The following is a 21,263-nucleotide window of genomic DNA, read 5'->3' as shown; positions in this document are numbered from 1 at the left end:
GAGGCCATGCATATTACTGGGGTGGGAAAATGGGGCAGGATTTTGGCCAGAGCGGAGGTTCTTGTCACCGAGGGTACAGGAAATCTGTTTAGCATTTGGGGAGCTTCGTGAAAAATGAGCTGGAGCATGGGAGCCAACTCTCTGCTTTGACTTTCTAAGATTTATGCCATTGAGCTATTGAGAATACTTCTACTTCCCCCATTTTCTTCTCCTTATCCCAAGAGCCTCTTGGATGCTTTCACTCTGTATGCCCTGCCCCCAACACCTAGGTTTTGCTGAAGTAGCATGGTACTTTTCTTTCTAGATCTCATTAGAATATCCTTTGCAGTATTTCACCTCTATTTTAAGAATTCTTATTCAGCATTACACATTTCCAGTCTATCACTATCCATTTATACTGAACTATATATATGTGTATAAATCTATGCACATGTATATATATATACAAATGTGTGTGTGTATATATATAGGTAAGCATGTATATATACATGTGTGTATATGTATATATAAGGAAACATGATTTATTGCTCACCCCTGTTTCCTCTCTTCTCTAACCCATTTGATTTTGGTCAGAGTCTTTTTTTTTTTTTGTGGTACGCGGGCCTCTCACTGTTGTGGCCTCTCCCGTTGCGGAGCACAGGCTCCGGACGCGCAGGCTCAGTGGCCACGGCTCACGGGCCCAGCCGCTCCGCGGCATGTGGGATCTTCCCGGACCGGGGCACGAACCCATGTCCCCTGCATCGGCAGGCGGACTCTCAACCACTGCGCCACGAGGGAAGCCCGGTCAGAGTCTTTTTGAAACTATTTTCTTCAGAGAGTGCTATAATTGTTGGATCCTTGCATATCTGTAAAAACAAACAAAACAAAACAAAAAATATATATATATATCTCAACTTGTGGATGAATAATGTCTTCAAAGTTCATCCATGTTGTAGCATGTGTCAGGATTGCCTTCCTTTTCAAAGTTAAATAATAGTCCATTTGTATGTATATACCACATTTTGTTTGTCTATTCCTCTGTTTATGGACACTAGGGTTGTTTTCACCTGTTGGCTATTGTGAATAATGCCATCACCCAGCTTTAACAATGATCAACTCAGAGGCGATCCTGTTTCATCTGTAACCCCACTGCTTTCCCCTTCCATATTATTTTGAAGCAAATCTGAATGGGGTATTTTACAAATTATATTTTCTATTTGGTTGAAGATCATTCCCAGGGAGAATCAGAGTCTGGAAACCAACAATATTTCACCCCAAATAAGTTAAATCTGTTTGGCATAAAGATGAAGTGCAGATGAGGTGGGAAAGCTGCCACAGAAATGGTAGATGAGGAAGGAGAAGTAGGTCAGAGAGTGGCTAAGGCTGATCATATGTACTTGAGCTGCTCTCCCTACTGTCACCTCCTTCCCCCTCAAACCTCTACTCCCCACATCCCAGAAGCAGGAAAGACTCCAAAGCTCACAGACCGCTGCAGCCATCCTGGCTTTGGGGACCTCAAAAAAGGCTCTATAAATCTCTGTCCACTTGTCTACGGCCAGGGCATTTTGCTTTGGCAATGCTAGGGCTCAAGTCAAGCTATGCCTTGAGCTCACTGACACTGCCTTGGGAGCCAAGGTCTATTCCTGGAGAAGAGATTAGTGGAAATTCCTCCGGAAGAAATTGGCTGCCTGTGAATGCCAAGAGATATCACTAGATAAACTACCCAGAAACAAGAATTCGTATGTTCATTATCACTTTAAAATTATGCTGAGCACCTGAGTATGGTACAATTTAAGTAAATTAACTTGGCCTCTGTTGAGCCATCCTCCAGAGCACAAGGAGGCTCTCTTCTGGAACTCACCTTGGAGGTATGTTGTCCCTTGCCTTTGTTGCCTTGAGAAATGAAAACTTGTGCTAAGGGAACATGGCAGTAGCTGTTGTGGAAGGGCCCAAATTTATCTTCCAAGTGGCCTTGGAGAAAAACACAGTCATTCTCACCCTCCCTTAAAGGTCCCTTTACTGATGGTCCCCAGTTTTCTCTTCCTAACCCCATCAGTATCATAAATATCCCCTTAATATTCCGCAGGGACAGCTCAAACCTGGGATACATTCAAAGGAAATCATTGCAAGCAGAAAATCTTTTGGTCTCTTCCCCCAGGTCAGTAGCCCTGTCCTCTCCTCTCTTTTCTACTCTGCTGGTCTGAGATTTCTCTCCATCCTCAAGAGGAGCATCAGTAAGTGTGGGTTAGCCCAGAGTTTGACATGAACATTGTCCAACAGTAGCTGAAGCATCTGGGGCCTGTTTGTACCTCAGTCAGTAGGCGTGTGTCTTGAGCTGGTAACATGAAGTTGCTCTTGGGTGTCAGAGAGGCAGCATCACACACTGCAGACTCGGGACATGCATCTACCACGTCTACTCCATTGGGCTTTACCCCATCTTTCTATCATCTCTCTGATAAACATGGACCTATCACTTCTCTTCCCTCAGCCTCTGTTTTTTGATAAAATCAGGGGATTGAACTGGATGGTCCCCGAGTCCCCTTCTAGCTCTGAGTCTGTGAATAAACTCACAAACCCTGGAAATTAGAAGCACCTCCTTGGCTCCAGGCCCTAACTCCAGAGGCCACCTGGGCCAAAGATCGAGCTGGGAGGGAAGTGGGAGCTCCAGGTGGGGTTTCCCAAGGTGGACTCTTGGAGGTGCTTTGGCATGTATGAAAAAGAGACTGGAGAACATGGAGCAGCAAACGAGCCGATCCAGCCTGGGGTGGGCTGGGGGGGCTACTTGGGTTAGAAAGGCTCATTCCTGACAGCGTTCCTGGAACACCACTGCATCTAGGTGGCTGTGGATCTGAGGCCCAAAGCTGGACTTGGGGCCAAAACAGCAAAGAATCCCTTTTCTTCCTGCACTAAGGCAGCTGCAGAGATCAACCACGATCTAGGATCAAAAAAGGACTCCAAGATTTAGAACCCAAGGAGGAGCCCGACGGGAGCTGCAACAAGGAATGTCCAGGAGAGGACAATGGAGGCTCCTCACATATTCCAAAGAGGGTTTCGCAAGCTTTAACACACATTGGAATCCCCTTTAGGGCTTGTTGAAACACAGAGTGCTGGTCCCACATCCTAGATTCTGATTCTGTAGGTCTGGGATGGGGACAGCGAATTTGCATGTCTAACAAGTTCCCAGGGGATGCCAATGCTGCAGGTCTGGGGGCCACTCCTTGAGAATGACTTTATTAAAGAGACAGAGAGGAGACATCATAGGTGAGTGGCGAAGAGCTCAGCTAGCAGCTCTGCCCTTTACGTGTGCAAGCTACATAGCCTCTCCAAACCTGCTTCTTCATCTGTAGTTTGGGACTGATAATAAGTGAGGAGTGGAGAGGAGATCCACCTAAATAACTCGGAAAAGTTTCTGGCACAAAGTGAATGCTCCGAAACTGTTAGCTCTCTGTGCCTCTCAGCTTGGTGACTGATGAATGCAAAGCCTCCAGCATGTGGAAAGTGGTCAGTAGTGGTTGTTTTATACATATTATTAGGCTTGTGCTCAGGCACAAGTAAAAGAAACCAACTAGAGTGGCTTGAATAATTATTTTAGCTTTCCAGACTCTGTGGTAGAGATGGCAAGAAAAAGGAGGGGATCTCTCCCTCCTGTCAGAGGAGCCCAGCGGTGAGCAGTCCAGGGCAGGAGTGGCACCGCTTCAGGGGCCTCTCAGAACCCAGGTTCCTACCACCTCCCTGCCTGACTTGTTTTTGTCCCCATGGTTGCAGAATGGCTGCTGTACCTCCAGTCCTCATTCTAGGAAGGAAGTGGGGCTACGTGAAGGACACCAAGGCAAACACTTTCTCCTTGTGATGTTTGCCTTTATATTCTCAAAGGGAAGTCCTCCCAGGAACTTCTGCCAACATCTCACTGGCCTCATCTCATTCGGCTAGGGATGACCATCTCACGTGGCCACGCTTAGCTGCCGAGGAGGCTGGGAAGTTAAGTATTTTAGCTTTTCTGACTCTATGGTAGAGATGGCAAGAAAAAAAGAGGTTGAAGTGGGTGTTGAGAGAGCCACTCAAGGTATCTGCAATTTGATTGTTCAAAGCTATGAAAACGATGGCCAGTTCAGTGAGCCATGGGAGTATGAAGCCCACAATTCATCCTATGCCCTTAATTGACTCTGTGTGTGTGTGTGTGTGTGTGTGTGTGAGAGAGAGAGAGAGAGAGAGAGAGAGAGAGAGAGAGAGAGAGAGAGAGAGAGAGAGAGAGAGAGAGAGAGAGAGATTTTGCTATTTCTTTTAGAAAACTTATGTCGTGGCCTTCCCTGGTGGCGCAGTGGTTGAGAGTCCGCCTGCCGATGCAGGGGACATGGGTTCGTGCCCCGGTCCAGGAAGATCCCACATGCCGCGGAGCGGCTGGGCCCGTGAGCCATGGCCGCTGAGCCTGCGCGTCCGGAGCCTGTGCTCCGCAACGGGAGAGGCCGCGGCAGTGAGAGGCCCATGTACCGCAAAAAAAAAAAAAAAAAAAAGAAAGAAAACTTATGTCGCTCTGTCTTGTAGGATAATTTGTGAGCAGGCCTCCTGTTCCTCATCCCTTCTCCATCTCACAACCACCCCTGCAGGCCAGGAGCTTCCCCAGGTTCATGCTTTTCTAGACTACTCACTAGACCAGACACCATCTCAGCATTGGAGACAAACCGTGCACAAGGCACATCTCCAGGCCAGCCGCCATGAAGCTTAAAGCTTAGCAGGAAACACATTAAAAATTAAAATGAAAAAGCATTAACATTATTTTTTAAAGTCCCTAAATAATAGGGACTTGCTCGTGAAATTAAATTGAGTGTGGTTTGTTTGATCAAAAAAGGGAGTCAAATTTGCCATCAGACTTCCTCCAAAAAGCTTTTTTAAGGAATCCCTCATTCTGAATGCCTGGCACCTAGTAGGCCCTCAAAAAACATTTGTTGACTGTTGAACGCCCCTCCCTCTTTGAGTACCTATTTGATCTCCCTTCCTGGAGTGAATAAGCTCTTCTGGGTCGGAGCTCTGTGTCTAGTTCAGCACTGGCACACAACAGGAACTAAGGGAATATTTGTGGAATGGAATGGAATCAAGTTTATGTCAAATGAAGACTGCCAGATTAGCAATTGGGCCCAAATCCACTTTGGGTGTATATTCTCTGGGTCACTATTGTATTATTAGAGTAATGAATGCTTTTAAACCTCATGAACTCTTTCTGTGGGTGAAGCCACAGCCTTATCCTGGCACCAGACATACACAGCTTGTCCCCGTGAGGTCATTGCAGGGAGAGATCAACTCCAAGAGCCTCAGCAGGTTTAAACATCCCCGAGTGGGTGTGGCGTGTTGCGCTGCCTGGCTGCCTTTCAAGCCACCCTTTTCTCCCCTCTTGTTCGCAGAAACAATGGCTATGAATGGGACTCTTCTCTCTACTGAAAGAAGGAAGGAAGAGTCTACAGATAGATGGACCAAATGTCTTTTTTTTTTAACCTTTTTGTTTCTGAAGTTCTCTCTGACCTGAGAAGTGTAAGGCACACGCACTCCTCCTAATCACCGCTGATCAGAGGAGCAGCTACATTTGGGAGAAGGTCCCCCGGGAGCCCTTCCTTCCCTTCTTAGACCTTCGGGTCAAATCTAGTGAACAAAGTATCCTGCCACAATAATGAGAATGATGTCAATTTCATCCCAATTCAAAGAAAAGAAAAAAATACTAGAATTTTATCAATCGCAAATTTTTCTTCCATACCTTTTTCTTAAGCTTTTAATATCTGGTTTTTGTTTTTGTTTTAACCACTGGTAAGATGCAGCAAATGGAGTGTTTCCTGAAGCTCCACAGACATCACTGTGGGCCTTTGCTACCTAGACTGATCGGAACAGCACTGCTCCCGGACATGCTGAGAATCCACATGCTGCCTGGAAGGCAGGGAGGAGAGGTGAGCTTGACCAGGTGCTTCATTGTCTCCAAATATTCCTATCAATATATTCTGATCCACTCACAGAAAGGACACTCAGGTATGAAAAGAACCATTTCCACCTGACTAAAAATTTTTCTTCAGGGTGACAATGGGGCAAGCATGCAGCCTGGAGTCTGATGGTCCTAGATTCTAATCTCAGCTCTTCTACTCACTAGTTGTATAACTTTAGGCAAGTTACTTAACCTCTCTGAGCCTCAGTTTCTCCATCTGTAAAATGGAGAGAGGACTACTTACCTAGGATTTTTGGTAGGATTGACCAAGATATTATATTATACAAAGAGTGGCTGATAGTACCCCTGACCCAAGAGAAATGGCCCTTATTATTACTCTGATTCATATATTGGTTGCTGGGTGGCAATCTTTTTGCGGTGGTGGTCGCGGCGGGGAGTGGGGGATGAACTGGCCACAGGTGTGTACAGTCAGAAGCCCTGGACTCAGCTGCCCTTTCAAGCCTTTCAAGTTATGGGGCTCTGCGTTGCTGTACCTATTATATCTTCAGTAATTCTTTACCTATCCCTCAGCCCCAGCCCCACTCCCTCCAGCTCACTTAGAAAAAGCAGAAACCTGTGGTTTTCCAGCTGGCATTTTGTTCAGACACTGGTTTCTAAAGGTCTTTCCTGCCACTTGGAAGGACCAAAGAATACAGAGAATGAGAACACTGGCTCCCTGGGAGGGAGACACAGAGCTTCACGGATTCGCGGACACAGCATGTAATCACCTTTCCTCTGTGTCTCCCAGGATGAGTGGAGCCGCCCAACACTGTTGCTTATTTTTCTTGTTGTTGTTAGCATTTCTTTTTTTAACACCTTTATTGGAGTATAATTGCTTTACAAATGGTGTGTTAGTTTCTGCTGAATAAGCAAAGTAAATCAGCTATAAGTGAATGCCTCAGAGCCTGCTGTGCATGCCCAGAATGCCCTGGTGCCAGAGACAGTCTTCACGTGGCCAGAGGGCAAGTTCCAGCAAAACCGTTGTGCCCACCTGACACATGGGCCTGGCCCAGTGTCCACCTTGCTCTGTTCTGTGGGGCCTCTGGGAGGCCCTCGGTCCTGTTGGAGGTACAGTCTGGGCAGCTTTATTCAAGGATGAGAGAGAGACAGAGACAGCAAGAGCTGATCAGAGAGAGGCCAAGAGAGACTGAGGATGAAAGAGACAAAGACTGAAAGGGAGGCACAGAGAGAGACAGAGGGACAAAGAGATAGGAGAGGCAGAGAGAGACAGGGACAGAGAGGCACAGAGAGACAGGGAGAAACAGACACACACAGAGACACCTAGACACATGCAGAGGGGCGGAGAGAGACAGAACCGTAGAGAGGCAGCTACAGACACAGAAAAAGAGACCTTCAGAGGGAGAGGGAGAGAAACTCGGTTTTGAGGGAGATGAGGCTGGAGAGAGAAGCCAGACTTGGGGGTAAGCAGGACCAGCGGGGCTCCCTGGGGAGATGTGTGCACTTTGCACCCAGGAGTCCTCGTACTGAAGTGGTTTCTTAGTTCTCAGCAGCCAGCTGAGTGTCATGTCATGTTCAGAGGATACGTTTCAGAAGCGGCCTGGGCAGACGTACAGGGACAGCTGGCCTTTGGCTGCGGTTTACAGCTGCCAGCCCTTCACTCCACGGGCTGGTGGCCACAGGCAAGGCCTAGGAGCTCAGGGCTCTCCCCACGGCTCCCCCCGGGACCATGACATAGACCTGCAGCCCCAGGCAGCCAGGGCTGACTGAGCTGAGGGAGAGGAGTGGCCTCCTGCACAGCTGGGCATCCATCAGTCAGGAGCCTGCAGGGCCACTGGGGCTGCAGCCTGCAGCGGCTGGCCGGGCCTGGGGGCCCTGGCTCTGGGTGCGGGCCTCTGCTGTCATCTCAGGAATGGGGGAAGCAGCCAGTCCACTTCCTAAGCAAACCCCTCCCCCTCGGGCATGCATGTGTCCCGGTAGATTTAAACATTTTCCAGTCTGCTGGGGGAATGGCATCTCTTAAGCAGAGAGGACTTAGTAATTGAAGTCAGCTGTTGCAGAATTTCCCCATTTCCCAACACAAGTGGGGCAATGTGCTTCACCTAGGAAATCCTGGCTGCTTTCAGCATGGAACCTCCTGGAGGCCCCAAAGGCAGGGACCCTGGGCAGGAGAATCACTCTCAAACATCTGAAATGCTAAGAGATCATTTTGGGGCCCCTGTTCCCAGAGCCTCTCCCTCGCTCCTTCCAAGTTCTCACTCCCCGATCTGTCCTGTGTTCCCCTAACCCCTGCCTGTTCCCCTTGTGCTCTGAGGACCACGGAGGCTTCTCTTCCTCCACCCTTGCTCTCCTGGCCTCACAGGCTCTTTGGGAGCTTGTCTTTGTCCCTGGGACCCTACTTCGGGTGACTGGCTCTCTTGTGGGCCAGACCCAAACGTGGATGGGGGCATGAGGCATTGTCCCGAGGCTCCAGGAGATGTACTACCATCTCCCTGTTAGAAAGGAAGGTGATACCCTTTGACCCGGGGTCCTCAAAGTAGAAGTTACAATACAAACAAACTTATCAGAGAAATCAAAGCCCATCTATGGATTAGGAAACTGGGCCCAGGTAAACGTACAAGATGATTGCATTCCTGTGCCTGTTCTTAGGGCATTTGAAGCAGCCAGTGTCGTCAGTTTACCAAGCAGGAGGCCTGTATGGGACCTCGGTGTAGTGTTATAGCTGGGTCAGATGCACCCTGGGGACCTGGGGACCAGCCAGAGAGCTGGCACAGCACGTGGCTCTGTCAGCAGGCCAGCTCGGAGCCCTCATCAATACTAGCAGTCTTACTTTCTGTTTCCATTGTACTTTAGTTGGTAAAGTACTTTCCTGTTCATTATCATATTGCATTCTCCCCCACAATCCTTAGCAGGTAGGCAATCCCCTTTTTGCTCCACAGGTAAAGAAAGTGGGGATTGGAGAGGTGCATAGCTGCCTCAAATGAATAGTGCCCGAGCCATGACCCAGCCTGGATCGTCAGGATTCAAAAAGCAGGGGTGCTCTCCATTCTGGCCGCTTTCATGGTGAGACACTGTCCAGCCCCTGCCAGCATCCTATCTCCTGTCCTTTATTTTTCTCTGCAGAGGAAAAGCCAAAGTGGCAGGAGAGGTCCTGCCTTTCATTCCCCAGGGTGTTAGACAGTCCTAGACCCATGCAGAAAACTTCCAGCCTGAAGGCTCCTTTTGCAGCTGTCTGACTCGCAGTCCTCCCCGCCCCCGCTCCAAACATTCAGGCACCCTGCCTGGCACGTGGGCCAGAAAAAAGGCACAAATCCTTGGCCACAGAATGAGCACAGGCCACTGGCTCCAGGGTGACACAAGGGGACTGGGGATGAAGGAGATATGTTGTACCTTGTTGCTGGTTACTGCTGAACTGTAAGAAAGCTAGTGCTCTGAGGTGTGTAGCTCAGATCCACCCCTTTGCTGAAATCTCATTAATACTGGTAAGTGTTTCCAGCTGATTCTCTGGGAGTTTCTGATGATAATTTTCTCTCCTTTCCAAGAATTCTACTTATCTCTGTATCTTCATTGTTGATTTTAATGAGATTATGTCTAATGCTTTACAGTTAAATATTATGTTTGCTACAGTCATGGGTAGCATGAGTTGCATTTGATTGTGTTGAGGAAGTATTTTTCTATTCCTAGTTTCAAAAAAATGTTTTTAACAAGTCAGTGCTAAATTTCTCACAAAGATTTAGCAGCTGCAAAATGCCTTGAGCCAAAGGGCTGAATCAAGAAGAATGTCTGTTGGAGCATGTTGTGGTTGGCAGTGCAACCGTGGAGGTCTGACAGCCTTTGCCAAGAAGACCTGGAGGGACATGGCTCTGCTACTTGTCACCTGAGAGACTTGGGAGGTCACTTAACCTCTCTGAGTCTTAATCACCTCATCTGTAAAAGGGGATAAATAATGGCCTCCACCTGCTTGTTTTATGAGGCTGAAGCAAGATGGTATGTGTGAAGCACTGAGATGGCCTGTCTCCAAGATGTGCCTAATAATCTCTGCCTCCTGATGCTGATACCGTATGTAATCTCCTCCTTTAGAGCATTAGAAGTGGTCTGTCTGTGTGACCAGCAGAATACCGCAGATGTAATGGTGTGTCACTTCTAAGGCAGGGTCATAAAAGGGCATTCAGGTTCCCTACTTGGTCATGCTCCTTCTGGGTCACTTATTCCTGAGGGAAGATCACATGTTGTGAGCAGCGCTATGGAGAGGCCCACAAGGTAAGGAACTGAGACCTGCTGCCAACAACCATGTGCGTAAGCCGTTTTAGGACTAGATCCTCCAGCCCCAGGCAAGCCTTCAGAGACAGCTCCAGCTGACATGTTCACTGCAACCTCAGAGACCCTGAGCCAGGACCATGCAGCCAAGTGCTCCTTGATTATTGACCCTTGGAAATTAATAAATGACATAATAAATGTTCTTTGTTTTAAGCTGCTGAGTTTGGGGGTATTTTGTTACACAGCAATAGAGAACTAATACAAGTTACTAGCCTATAGTCAGTGCTCAGTCAAGGTTATCAATTTCATCAGAATTAGTATTAATGAGCATTCGAGTTACTACAAAATAATCCAGTTGACCCTAACATTGAAAACCAATGTAAAAGTTTAGCAAAAACCTCCATTCTTCAAAAGATCTTTCTTGTTATTCAGGCCTTAAATTCTAGCCACGTCAGGATTTCTACTAAGCACACCTGGCCTCAATTACACAAAAAGAGTTACATGAAAATGGAAAAGAGTTGCACGAAAATCAGTTCATATTTTAGGGAAAATAATTTTGCTGAGAAAGTCGCTTTGTTGGTTTCCTCACATGTGAATTGAAGAGGTTGGAATAGATCTGTCCTGTCCAAAACTGTAGCTACTGGCCTTGTGTGGCTATTTACACTTATATTTAAATTAATTAAATTTAAATAAAGTTACATATCAGTTTCCCAGTTGTACTAGCCACATTTCATGTGCTCAATAGTCACATGGGGCTAGTAGCCACAGTATTGGCACAGAGGATGTTTTCATCATCACAGAAAGTGCTATTGGACAGCTCTGGTCTAGATGTCTAGTGAGGGTGGGTATGTGGCTTGCGTGGAGCACCGGCACAATTCCTAGGCCACACTAGGTTCTCTTTCTTTCTTTCTTTCTGCCTCTTCACAACTCTGAGGCAGGCGCAGCTAGGCCTTTATCTTGAGGTAGCAACTCACCTTGGGAAGGACTTTCGCACCCTCGCTTGCTCACCGTCATTTCAGATTTCTATGTTACTATTACAGTTGTCTTATCAAATTGGGTCCCGTATCTCCAATACCAGTTCTACAATTCCAACTTGATGTCTAGTTGGCACCTCAAAAATGCACAAAACCAAAGTCACTCATTATCAGCTCCAGTCAGCCTGTCCTCTGGACATCCATGTTTCATCCACGGGACCTCCATCCTCCCTTGGAGGACTTCTCTTTGATTCTTCTCTCCCCTTGCCACGTTGGGTCTCTACTGACCACTTAACCCAGATCAAGTTCTTTTAATTCACCTTTCAAACTACTTTTTGTTCCTGTTTCCTCCTCTCCTCTCCTGCCAACACCCTATTTTGGGCTCCCATCATCATTGCTGCATGACTGGCCTTCCAAGTGTCTTGCTTTGTTAAAGACGCAGTGGAAAATCAGGAATGCAGCTTGGAAAGAAATGCAGACTGGTCATGTGGGGCCAGAAATAGGGAGTCTGCAAAGAAGTCAGACACAGGAGAATGACTTGGGGGAACAGTGAGTGGGCCACCATGATGTTCATTTCTAATGACAAGCTATCTGAGTAGTTGCCAGGGGAAAAGTGAGGCCCCTGAGAATCTCTAAAACACAGAGAGGTGAGGCCATGCACATGTGTGTCAGTGACCCTCTCATCCCTCTCTACTGTTCAACTGCTCCCCTCTCACCCTTTAGCAATCAAATCCTACTCTTTTATCACTCACTCATTCATTCATCCATTCAAGTAACACTTCCTGAACCTCTAACCTGGCTAGGGCTCTGAGTTGGACTTCGCTGTTCAGGACCCAGAGAAAAATAAGAGGTGTATTCTGCCCTCTGGGAGCTCACAATCCATTTGAGAAAAGTAGGTGGGTAGCTGGAGGGCCAAGGGATCCCAGAGAAGAAGTTCTCATTTTCTCCTGCCTATATCTTGCCCCCTCAAAAGGGACTCCGTGAACTTAGCAAGGACTTAAGAGAATAGAGTCTAGAGGCTGATGTGCAGCTGAGCAGTGCACAACCTGCGCAACTGCTCACGGAGGCCCTGGTGCTGATCTAGGTAAAGTATATACCATAAGCTGCCTGGAGGAGCAGAATCAAAGGGGTGGGTGGGAAGTCAGGAACCAGTGCTTAAGGGGGATGAGGTCCAAGTGACTTTTGCCAGCCTATAATCAGGAAACCAGCCCAGGAGTGTGGAGACAAAAATAGGAACAGGACAAAGAATGGCACATTACATGGACAATGGGCAAAGTTTTTGCTGGGAGTATTGAGGGCTATTTCTCAGGAGGTTTGACTTCCTGGTGCAGAGACATATAAGTGAGGGGGTAAAAGAGAATTTTTTGTTTGTTTTGTGGAGGGGTATCATTTTTTCTCTTTCTTTTCTTCTTACCTACAAATCTGTAAGGCAACGAAGGAGAGAACCAGAACTAACAGTGGAAGTTACAGGGGTCGAATTGCAGCAGAACAAAAAGAGGAGACTGCTAATACAGCCAGAGTTCACTCACAATGGGAGGGGCCATCTGGGGCTGGTGAGCTCTAAGTCATTTAAAATGCTCAGACAGAGAAAGGCTGGGTGGCCTCTGTCGGGGATGGTGTGTGTAGGGGGTCGTGGGGTGGGTGGGGAGTGAGTTCTGCTGACTAGGGACTCTGAGGTGCTTCCAACTCTTACAGTGTATGAAGTGTCGAGTGCCGTGTTTGCCAAGTGCACCGGGATAGCCAGGGATCTGTTTAACAGTCTGAGGACAGGCCTCGACTCAGTGGGGCCTTAGAGCATGTGCGTGGATACTTCTCAGTCGTTGGCATGTTTGAGCAAAGATTTTCTTCTGCCCTTTCTCAGATCTCCGGCCTCATAGGACAGAAAAGGAGCCAGGGGTCCAGTGGGAGAGTTGGGTGGCTGAGAGTCATCGCCATGCTGGCACCTGGCCCAGGGCATCAGGCTGGAAGTGTTTCCATGTCCCAGGTGGAAGGTGGGGGGCCATGGAGCGGGGAGCAGGCAGGGAGGGTAAGGCTGGAGAGGATTATATAGAGAAGCTGTTTGGCCATAACCCTGTCAGAGCCACAAGCCCATAAAACACATTTGTGTGGATAAGAAAAAGGCACTCCCTGCTCCAGGAAGACAGCAACCCACAGTCTTTTGACTTGACAAGAGGAGGAGTTCTGGATTTTAGCTCCCACTTACTCTCTCTTGCGCAGTGGTTAACATGAACCACCATACTCAGTGGCCCTCATGCCTACCCCCTGCCTTCTCCAAGCTGTGTCTCCTGGGTGCTATGAGCTCAGGACTGGGATGTAGAAGAGAACTGGATCAATCAATGAGAATGAGTGGAAACTCAAGGAACAGTTCCATGTAAGAAATCAGCCATCTGGAACACAAAGCCACACAAAGCCAACGTCTAATATGAGGACTGATGTCAGCTCTTCTAGGCCTTTCCCAGAGCTGCAGAGCACAGGGGAGGCTGAGGACAGAGGGAGACCTTGCAGGAACAAGTCCCCAGACTCCTTCTTCCCTCACCGGTTCATTAAATGCACTTACTCCTTTACTTGCACTTAAATACTTATGTGTTAAATAGTTTTTGATTTATGTATATGTTTAATCTATGCCTTCAATATATGTCCCTAATTTCATTCTCTGTCTTGAATTCCAAGTTCCTAGAAAGTACACTGCCTAACATGATTAATATTGCTCAGTAAAATGCTGGGCACATTGCTACCTGGTGCTATGCGATGATAACAATGATAATAAGTTCAAATCCCACATTCCAGACTTCCTATCATCTGACCCTCCCCCAACCTACTCCCCTCCCCACACCCCACTGTTTGGTTTTAGCATCTGGTACAACAGCCAAACTGGCTTACGTTCCTTGGGCATCCCATTTCCACGACTCATCTCAAGCTAGTTCCTTCATTTGCCTACCCTTATCCCACTTCTCCTATCCCTGAGTGTCCAAATGCAACCCATCTCTGGAAGATCTACTCTAATACTATTCCTTATGATATACTATTCCTTATGCAGGAGTGATCTCGCATCTTCGCTCTCCCATGATACTTCATGTCAATTTTTTATGGATCTAACTACATACTACCCTGCATCATTGCTCTCTGAACAAATGACTGCTTCCCCTGATAATCTGGGACTCCTCGAGGGCAGAGGCTGTGTCTTACCCATCGTGACCTCCACAGGGCTAACTCCAGGTCTGGCCACCTGGTTTTTATCTCTGTGACCTGGACAAGTCCTGTCCCTACTCTGAGTCTTGATTTGCTCATCAGTAAGCAAATGGGAGGAGATGATCTCTAAGGAGTGTGGTAGCTCCGAGGCCCGCAGAAGGCTCGTTGAATGACTAGAAGGCTGTGAAGAGGGCATTCCCCACCAGAAGAGGGAGAGCTTTGGAGACTTATTTACGGAGGCCTAAAAATTCCTGGATTGCCAAGAAGCTGGAAAGTCAAACCGGTTAGTCGTATGCACCAGACTTCTCTCTTCCCGTGAATGGGAATGACATTAAGTGACTCAGAGAATAGTTGGCACAGAGACGCAATCTCTGTTCTTCGAAGTTGGTGCTAGGGCTTCTCCTGCAGCTCCCATCCGTCCCCTCAAGAAGCAAAGGCGGGGTCCATGATACTCCCCCCGTGGCAGCTGGGGGTGCCGCCCTCACGGAAATCCAGCCCCTCCCGTGGTGGCAATCAGGCTGCGCATGTGGTGTCCTGGCCCCTTATCAAAGGAGCTGCCTACATCAGCCCCGGAGACCCTGAACCAATACCTATTCCTGGCAATAATTATCAAGCCTTTTGTAAGAGCCTGAGTACGCGAGCAGATCTTTTAAAAACAGGCTGATATTGCCTCCCCAGATTCCTGGTGGTGACTGAGGGCAGCGTACAGTAGCTGTGATTCACAGAGTGTGTGGGCACCGAAGGCCTGTGGGTGTCCTGGCAGCCGTTCAGCTCTCCCTACTAGAACCCATAGGGTCACAGCCAAGGAGACGAGGTATGCACACCCCACAGCCTCTGTCTTCCAGAATGCCACTGTCACCACCAAGACACAGGCTTCTCTGCCATATAGACACGGCCAACCGCCATGGCCAAGAGCATTAGGCAGGACAGCTCCAGAGCTGGGACAGGGTAGGGAAGGAGATACCATGGGATTCTGACAGCCCAACGTAGGGGCAGATGTCTACCTATGGCCTAGGGAAAATGAGGAGAAGGGGGTCCCTAGGAGGGGACAGGGAATGCCCCGGCTGATAGAGGCTCAGCCAGGAGTTTGGGGCTTGGGGCCCAGCTGGGCTGCTGACTCACTGTGGGCTCTTAATCTCCTGTGGGAGGCAGGCCCAGCTCCTAGAAGCCTAGAGGGCTTAGTGGTATTTATGCAGCTACAGAAGTGGGGCCTGGGGGCTGGCATGTAGCCCTGCCTGGCCATGCACAGGAGGGCAGGGGAGCAGAGTGGGGCAGGAAAGAGCAGTGAGAGGCAGGATGAGGCGTTTGGAGAGAGAGAGGTGAGCCTGCAATGACCTGCGACAGGAGTGTTTGCAGGGGGACTGACATGGAGACAGACATGTGGGAGGGGTGGGAGTGAGGGAAAGTCAGGTAAACCTACACCCATGGAGGCGGTCCAGACTGTACACTCAGGTTTACGTAGAGATGGCTTTCGCATTTCCCAGTTTTCACAGTCGAGTCAAAGACTTCACTTTTCTCAATAAAATATATTAGACCTACTCAGAGGTTTAAGAATCCCAAGAATTTCAGTACATTAACAGAAACTCAAGACCCACTTCAGAGCTCTCGTTTCTCTCCTTCTGGCCCCTCTACTCCACCCCTGCTCTCTGAGGGCCCCAGTGTTCACTGAAGTCTCTCCCCTGTCTCCTTGTACAAATATGAGATGGGAATGAAAATGCCCCCCTTCTATCTGCCTCCTCAAATGCTCCGACAGGGGTGACAGGAGATCCAGGAAGAGGCCTGTGCATCCCAAGGCTCTGTGTAAAATGCTGAATCTTGGCACAGAAATGTGGAGATCATGTTATTTTGAAATATTTTTAGAAGTGTTTCTGTAACCTATACATCTTTTTGCTCTGGGGCCTCCCATTCTGTGTAGCAGGGAGTGTCAGTGCTTCAGGGAAGGGCAGTCTCTGCCTTTGCTGAGGTTTCACTGTCAAATCAGATTTCCATGAGTTGCACTAATGACAATAGGCTTGAAAGTCAAGTGCTAGGGAGAGAGGATTTTCTAAAGGCCTGGAGGATCCTATCATAAAATTTTATCTGTCCTTCCAAGGCAGGAAGAGGAAGGGGGGAGCTTATCCCTCTATTTCCAACAGATCATGGGAAAAGGAAGACAGAGGGGGGTCAGACAGGCATGTGTCTCCAACTCCCTTCGGGGAGACATGTTTGCTAAGTTGAGGAGAATACTTTGTCTTCTTTTCAGAGTCTGCAGGGACGACCAAACACATTCCCTGCACCAGGGAACATGCAGGTGTCTGTGGCCACATCAAAGAAGACGCAGCACAGCATGGGAATCTCTGTGGCTCCTAGAGGCTGTTAAGGAACTTAGTTGAAAGTCTGACTGCAGAGCTGGTTGTGGAGGTGCTTGGCACTGTAGCCGAGATCAGAACCTGGATGTCCCACAGGGCCTTGGGCCTTGTGGGACCCAGAGAAAGTCCTGAGGGAGCCAAGTCATCGCAGCGACAACTGGCCAAATTGCAGCAGACATCAGCAGAACATCCATCCATTACCTGTGGCCCATGTGAGCCCTCAGACCAGCAACTCTCCACCATGGCTGCACGGCAGACTCACCTGCGATGACTGAGCCCAGGGTCCATACCCAAAGGTTCTGATTTAATTGGTCTGGGATGAAGCACTGATAGTTTTTTAAAAACCATCCTAGAGGGGCTTCTCTGGTGGTGCAGTGGTTAAGAATCTGCCTGCCAATGCAGGGGACACAGGTTCGAGCCCTGGTCCTGGAAGATCCCACATGCCGCGGAGCAACTAAGCCCGTGCGCCATAACTACTGAGCCTGCGCTCTACAGCCTGTGAGGCACAACTACTGAGCCCGTGTGCCACAACTACTGAAGCCTGCGCACCTAGAGCCGGTGATCCAAAACAAGAGAAGCCACCGCCATGAGACGCCCGCACACCGCAATGAAGAGTAGCCCCTGCTCACCACAACTAGGGAAAGCCCACGCGCAGCAACGAAGACCCAACACAGCCACAAATAAATAAATTTTTAAAAAAAGCATCCTGGAAAGCTTTTGCACAGCAAAGGAAACCATAAACAACACGAAAGACAACTTACAGAATGGGAGAAAATATTTGCAAACGATGTGACCGACAAGGGATTATTTTCCAAAATATACAAAGAGCTCATACAGCTCAATATCAAAAAAAACAAAACAAAACAAAAAACAACAACAACACACATCAAAAAATGGGCAGAAGACCTAAATAGACATTTCTCCAAAGAAGACATACAGATGACCAACAGGCACAGGAAAAGATGCTCAACATTGCTAATTATTAGAGAAATGCAAATCAAAACTACAATGAGGTATCATCTTCCGTGGTCAGAACTGCCATCATCAAAAAGTCTACGAATAATAAATGCTGGAGAGGGTGTGGAGGAAAGGGAACCCTCTTGCACTGTTGGTGGGAATGTAAATTGGTGCAGCCACTATGGAGAACAGTATGCAGGTTCCTTAAAAAACTAAAATAGAGTTGCCATATGACCCAGCAATCTCACTCCTGGGCATATTTCTGGAGAAAACTCTAATTTGAAAAGATACATGCATCCCAGTGTTCACAGCAGCACTATTTACAATAGCCAAGACATGGAAGCAACCTAAATGCCCATGGACAGATGAATGGATAAAGAAGATGTGGTACATATCTACAATGGAATATTACTCGGTCATAGAAAAGAATGAAATAATGCCATTTGCAGCAACATGGATGGACCTAGAGATTATCATACTAAGTGAAGTAAGCCAGACAAAGACAAATATATGATATTGCTTATATGTGGAATCTTAAAAAAAAGATACAAATGAACTTAATTTACTAAACAGAAATAGACCCACAGACATAGAAAACAAACTATGGTTACCAAAGGGGAGAGTGGCGGAAAGGGATAAATTAGGAGGTTGGGTTTAACATACACACACTACTATATATAAAATAGATAAATAACAAGGATCTACTATATAGCACAGGGAACTATACCCAATATTTTGTAATAACCTATAAGGGAAAAGAATCTGAAAAAGAATATATATATATAACTGAATCACTGTGCTGTGCACCTGAAACTAACACAATATTGTAAATCAACTATATTTTAATTTAAAAAAAGCATCCTGGGCTTGTGACCAGGGAGGTGCTTCCTTCAGAGTTAGAAATATCCTCCATGGGACCTCCCTGGTGGTACAGTGGTTAAGAATCCACTTGCCAATGCAGGGGACATGGGCTCGAGCCCTGGTCGGGAAGATCCCACATGCCATGGAGCAACTAAGCCTGTGCGCCACAACTACTGAGCCTGCACTCTAGAGCCCACGAGCCACAACTACTGAAGCCCACACGCCTAGAGCCCCTGCTCCGCAATAAGAGAAGCCACTGCAATGAGAAGCCTGCGCAAAGCAATGAAGAGTAGCCCCCGCTCAATGCAACTAGAGAAAGCCCACGCACAACAACAAAGACCCAACACAGCCAAAAATAAATTAATGAATTAATTAATTAATCAGTTAATTAAAAAAAGAAAAGAAATATCCTCCACACCAAGGCTAGGACTAGGGTGAGGCAAGTGAGGCACCGAGGATGCACAGTTTAGGGAGGCGCTCACTCAACGCCATGTAAGTGCAGGTAGGCACCTGAGAGTGCCTCCATCCATGTGTGCCCCAGGTGCTACCCTCCCTCACCTAGCCCTGCTCCACCTCCTCTCCAGGTAAGCTCCTTCCCTGGTCCAATTTGAGGAGGTAAGCCAGGCCATGAGTCCCTCTCCTTTAGAAGGCACCGGAAAGTTGCTGATGAAAGTGTCACGGGGCCAAGAGACCTCTGGGGAATGGGGGGAAGAGAGCGGGCAGAAAAATCAAAGAATGGACAGACTAAATCATTACCTTACATGCTTTGTCAGTTTCTGGGATGGGAATGACCTGCCATGACCATGGGCTGCAAAATACAGCTTAGTCATTTCCACCAGGCCTCTGAAGCCAGGACACTTTGATTTAACTCACTATGGGTGAGGGTGGACAAGTCCCAGGGTTCTTCAGGAAGGGATACAAGTTGCACAAACTAAAGTGTGCTCATGTTCTGTCACTGTCAGAGACAAAGTAGGCACGTCTGCCTGCAACAGTGTGTGGGCAAGCTTGGGGGACCCTGCCCGGCTCTTGGTTGCTCATCATTTGTCTCACCCAGAAATCCGTCCCCGTGGCAATGAATCAGAAATTGGCACCACGGAAGGTGGACTTCTGAGAAGCATTTGGAGCTGATTAGTTGGTTAGTATGAGCTCAGGGCTCCAGTGAATGGCTCAGGACTGTGTGAAAGCTCAGGGCTTTACACGCTGGGACAAATGAGTTCTTTGTCAGTAATAAGTGACCTTTGTTTCCCTTTGCCCTGCCTCCCCACCTCCCTGCTTCATCCTGGCCTCAGTCCAGATCCTGGGTCCTCCAGAAGAAAACCTGACCTGGCCTTGCCAATGGTGTTGGGTACCCTGAGCCTCCATACAAGGGGGGTGGGGTGTCACTCTGTGTTTTAAGCCAAAGTTGCTCTTACAAGGGGTCAGACAAGGGCCCTGGCCTTTAGGAGCAGAGCTGTGTTATGAGCTGTGTCAGAGCACTGTTTAAAACCCGGTTTTGTCAAAAAATTTCACAATTTGTATGGAAACACAAAAGACCCCGAATGGCCAAAGCAATCTTGAGAAAGAAAAACGGAGCTGGAGGAATCAGGCTCCCTGACTTCAGACTATACTACAAAGCTATAGTAATCAAGACAGTATGGTACTGGCACAAAAACAGAACTATAGATCAATGGAACAGGATAGAAAGCCCAGAGATAAACCCACGCACATATGGTCACCTTATCTTTGATAAAGGAGGTAAGAATATACAGTGGAGAAAAGACAGCCTCTTCAATAAGCGGTGCTGGGAAAACTGGACAGTTACATGTAAAAGAATGAAACTAGGACACTCCCTAACACCATACACAAAAATAAACTCAAAATGGATTAAAGACCTAAGTGTAAGGCCAGACACTATCAAACTCTTAGAGGAAAACATAGGCAGAACACTCTATGACATGAATCACAGCAAGATCCTTTTTGACACGCCTCCTAGAGAAATGGAAATAAAAACAAAAATAAACAAATGGGATCTTATGAAACTTAAAAGCTTTTGCACAGCAAAGGAAACCATAAATAAGACGAAAAGACAACCCTCAGAATGGGAGAAAATATTTGCAAATGAAGCAACAGACAAAGGATTAATCTCCAAAATTTACAAGCAGCTCATGCAGCTCAATATCAAAAAAACAAACTACCCAATCCAAAAATGGGCAGAAGACCTAAACAGACATTTCTCCAAAGAAGATATACAGAGTGCCAACAAACACATGAAAGGATGCTCAACATCACTAATCATTAGAGAAATGCATATCAAAACTACAATGAGGTATCACCTCACACCGGTCAGAATGGCCATTATCAAAAAAATCTACAAACAATAAATGCTGGAAAGGGTGTGGAGAAAAGGGAACCCTCTTGCACTGTTGGTGGGAATGTAAATTGATACAGCCACTATGGAGAACAGTATGGAGGTTCCTTAGAAAACTAAAAATAGAACTACCATACAACCCAGCAATCCCACTACTGGGCATATACCCTGAAAAACCCATAATTCAAAAAGAGTCATGTTCCACAGTGTTCATTGCAGCTCTATTTACAGTAGCCAGGACATGGAAGCAACCTAAGTGTCCATCAACAGATGAATGGATAAAGAAGATGTGGCACATATATACAATGGAATATTACTTAGCCATAAAAAGAAATGAAATTGAGTTATTTGCAGTGAGATGGATGGATCTAGAGTCTGTCATACAGAGTGAAGTAAGTCAGAAAGAGAAAAACAAATACTGTATGCTAACA

The 21,263-nt window shown here is 47.4% G+C and overlaps 1 long non-coding RNA gene across 1 annotated transcript in view; it reads right to left on the bottom strand.

Moving 5' to 3' along the window:
• Positions 1-602: 602 nt before the first annotated feature.
• Positions 603-21,263, bottom strand: part of LOC132521105 (uncharacterized) — an 83,785-nt gene continuing 63,124 nt past the window's right edge. The window contains exon 3 of the long non-coding RNA XR_009540734.1: positions 603-845. This is a non-coding gene — a long non-coding RNA (uncharacterized LOC132521105). The remainder of the gene's footprint in view (positions 846-21,263) is intronic.

Source organism: Lagenorhynchus albirostris, chromosome 5 (genome assembly GCF_949774975.1).
Source record: "Lagenorhynchus albirostris chromosome 5, mLagAlb1.1, whole genome shotgun sequence".
In the NCBI taxonomy this organism is placed as follows: Eukaryota; Metazoa; Chordata; class Mammalia; order Artiodactyla; family Delphinidae; genus Lagenorhynchus; species Lagenorhynchus albirostris.
The sequence above is the reverse complement of the archived record's forward strand: the minus strand, read 5'-3'. Positions and strand labels throughout refer to the sequence as shown.